This window comes from Bos indicus x Bos taurus, chromosome 20 (genome assembly GCF_003369695.1).
Source record: "Bos indicus x Bos taurus breed Angus x Brahman F1 hybrid chromosome 20, Bos_hybrid_MaternalHap_v2.0, whole genome shotgun sequence".
Classification (NCBI taxonomy): domain Eukaryota; kingdom Metazoa; phylum Chordata; class Mammalia; order Artiodactyla; family Bovidae; genus Bos; species Bos indicus x Bos taurus.
Window position 1 is genome coordinate 4,768,124 of NC_040095.1, and position 3,950 is coordinate 4,772,073.

Sequence of the window (3,950 nt, forward strand, 5' to 3'; positions counted from 1 at the left end):
ATTTCTGCCTTCTTTGTTGAACATAAGGTGCCCACAGGGACGTGGATTTATCTCCAGGCTTTCTATCTTGTTCCATTGGTCTATATTTCTATTTTTGTGCCAGTACCATACTGTCTTGATGACTGTAGTTTTATAGTAAAGTCTGAAGTCAGGCAGACTGATTCCTCCGGCTCCATTCTTTCTCAAGATTGCTTTGACTATTCAAGATCTTTTGCGTTTCCATACAAATTTTGAAATTATTTGTTCTAGTTTGATCCCTGATCTGGCAAGATCCCACATGCCACAGAGCGGCTGGGCCCGCACGGCGCAACTACTGAGGCGGAGCGCCTAGAGCCCGTGTTCTGCAGGAGAACCACTGCAGTGAGAAGCCCACGCACCGCAACAGAGCAGCCCTGCTCACCGCAGCTGGAGAAAGTCCACGCAGCAGTGAGGACCAGGGCATCAATCGATCAATAAAAATGAAGGAAAATACCTCTCTCCCTACCCCCGGGCTTCCTTTGTGGCTCAGCTGCCACAATGTGGGATCTGCCTGCAGTGTGGGAGACCTGGGTTTGATCCCTGGGTTGGGAAGATCCCCTGGAGAAGGGAAAGGCTACCCACTCCAATATTCTGGCCTGGAGAATTCCATGGACTGTATGGTCAATGGGGTCGCAAAGAGTCAGACACGACTGAGGGACTTTCACTTTCCCCCTACCCCCACCACCTACCTGCTCCCAGCAGCCTCTGTCATATCATCTAGCCAAATTTGCTTCTCAGCAAGATAATTGTCTTAAATAAATCTTAAATATTTATCTGTTTACTGTCTGTCTCCCCATCAGAACCAAAGACTCATGATGGCAGGGATCTTACTCTTTGGTGGGCTCCCCTGTGCCTTGCACAATATTTACTAAATATGTATTGAACCAATTTCAGGGCTGCCAAGGAGGAGCAGAGGAGGGAAGTTTGAAAAGGTGATGAGTAAGTTGCAAATAGGCATATTTAAAATTCTTTTTCCAAAATGGGCAGAAAATCTAAATAGATATTTCTCCAAAGAAGACATATAGATAGCCAAAAACCACTTGAAGATGCTCAACTTCACTAATTATCAGAGAAATGCAAATTAAAACTACAATGAGAGACTTCCCTGGCAGTCCAGTGGCTAAGACTTCGAGCTCCCAAAGCAGAGGGCCCAGGTACAATCCTGGTCATGGAACAAGATATCACATGTAGCAACTAAGACTTCATATTCTGCAACTAGAGATACCAAGTGCTGCAATGCAAGATTGAAGATCCCTGCATGTTCCAACATGGTTCTAAGGCCCGGTACAGCCAAATAAACAAATAAATATTAAAAAAAGAAAAGAAAAGAAAAAACTACAATGAGGTATCACCTCACGCCAGTCAGAATGGCCATCATCAAAAAGTCCATGAACAACAAATTCTGGAGAGAGTGTGGAGCAACGGACCCCTCCTACAGTGTTGGTGGAAATGTAGGTTGATGCAACCACTATGGAGAAGGGTAGGGAAGTTCCTCAAAAAACTAAAAACAGAACTCCTATATGATCCAATAATCCACTCCTGGGCACTTATCTGGAGAAAACCATAATCCAAAAGCGTACATGCACCCCAGTGTTCATTGTGGCACTGTTTCAGGAAGACCCCTAAATGCCCATCGACAGATGAACGGACAAAGAAGATGTGGTGCATGTATATGACGGAATATTACTCAAAAGAAAGAAATAATGCTATTTGCAGCAGTATGGATTGGCCTAGAGATTATCATACTAAATGAATTAAGTCAGACAGAAAAAGACAAATATGATATTGCTTATATGTGGAATCTAAAAAAAAAAATGTTATAAATAAACTTATTTACAGAACAGGAATAGTGTCACAGATGTAAAAAATAAATTATGGTTACCAGGAGGGAAGGGGAGAGGGATAAATTGGTAGATTGTGACTGACATATAAGCACTACTATATACAATATAGATAACTAACAAGGACCTACCATATAGCATCAGAGAAGGAACTGCAACCCTCTCCAGTATTTTTGCCTGGAGAATCCCATGGACAGAGGAGCCTGGCAGGCTACAGTCCAGAGGGTCACACTGAGTTGGACACGACTGAAGCAACTCAGCCCGCATGCATGTATAGCACAGGGGACTCTACTCAATACTCTGTAATGGACTATATAGGAAAAGAATCTAAAAAAGAGTGGAGATATATATATATGTATAACTGATTCACCTTGCGGTACAGTAGAAACTAACACTATACTAACATTATACATAAACTACACTCCAATTAAAAAAAAAACAAAAACCCACAACAGTAGGGACAACCAATCACAAATAGCCAACCGAGTAGACTTTAAAGTACAGCCAGTCAGATGGTTTCTCTGTGTTGCTTCTGCAATTCCTCAGTAGAAGTCTTTGCCCTGGTTCCTTTGCTTCTAGCCACTTCCAGTTTGGTGCTGCCTTATCTGAATTAATCTTTGCTCAAATAAACTCTTAAAATATTATTTTTCCGGAAATGCAACTTTTAACCTTGCAAGTCAGAGTAAGCAAATCAGTTCCTTCATTCAGGCAGTGCATATTTTTAAAGAAATATCTATTTATATCTTCATTTGGCTGCGCTGGTTCTTTGTAGCATGTGGGACCTTTCATAGCAGACTCTACTTGTGGCATAGACTCAATAGCTGCAGCTCACAGACTTAGTTGCTCCTTGGCATATGGGATCATGGTTCCCCCACCAGGGACTGAATCCATGTCCCCTGCATTGCAAGGCAGATTCTTAACCATCGGACCAGCAGGGAAGTCCCTCAGGCACTGCGTATTTATCACATGCCTGCTACCAGCAGGCTCTGGGCAGGGTGGGCACACACTTCTTTCCTACATGGAACCCACACTTTAGCAGCAGAGAGAGCATTACAACGGGACTTACAAATGCCATGAGTGTGAGAAGAAGTACAGGAGATTATGGATCTGTAGGTGTACTGCTTCCCACACGCAGGCTTTATTCATTCACCTATTCATTCATCAGATGAGAGCACCTACTCCGTAGCCTGTTCCTTGTTGAGCACTGTGGGCGTAGAGATGAGTCAGACACTATGGTGACTGCTAAGTTACAAAGTCAATTCTCTAACAACGGTGGACACTCTCAGAAAGGAGGGCCATATGACATGGACCTTGATGGATGGGTAGGATCAGGAGGTAGAAAGAAGGAACTTCAAATACCAGACTATATATTTGTGAGTGTATAACAGAAAGTTCTGTTCTAAGACAGTTAGATCAGGGGGTCATCATTTTCTAAAGAAAACACATACCAGAAAAAAAAGCATTTAAAATAAACAGACTCCAAAAATGTAAAAAAAAAAAAAAAAAATTCTAGGAAAAAAACAGAAAGATAAGTTTGGAACATTGTCTTAAAAATGAAATGAAAAATTAGGAGAATAAATTTATTTATAGTCAATAAATATATTTATAGTTGTTTTAGTTCTATTTTAAAAATGGAAATACAGTTGGTTCACAATGTTGTGTTAGTTTCTGGTATACAGCAAAGTGATTCAGTTATATATACACATACACACACACACATATATCTGTTCATATTCTTTTCCGTTACAGTTCATTATAGGATGTGAATATAGTTTCCTGTGTTATACAGTGGTCCTTGTTTGTGTATTTTATATACAGTATTATGTATATCTTAATTTCAAATTCCTAACTTATCTCTCCCTCCCCACTCCCCATCTATTCCCTTTGGTGACCAAAGATTTCTTTTTTGTGTCTGTAAGTCTATTTCTGTTTTGTAAATCAGTATCATTTAAAAATATTCCACATATAAGTAATATCACATGGCATTGTCTTTGACTTACTTCACTTATAAGTATTAGAAGTGAATAATAGTATAATAATGCCTAGGTCCATCCATATCACTGCAACCGGCATTGTTTCATTCTTCTTTTT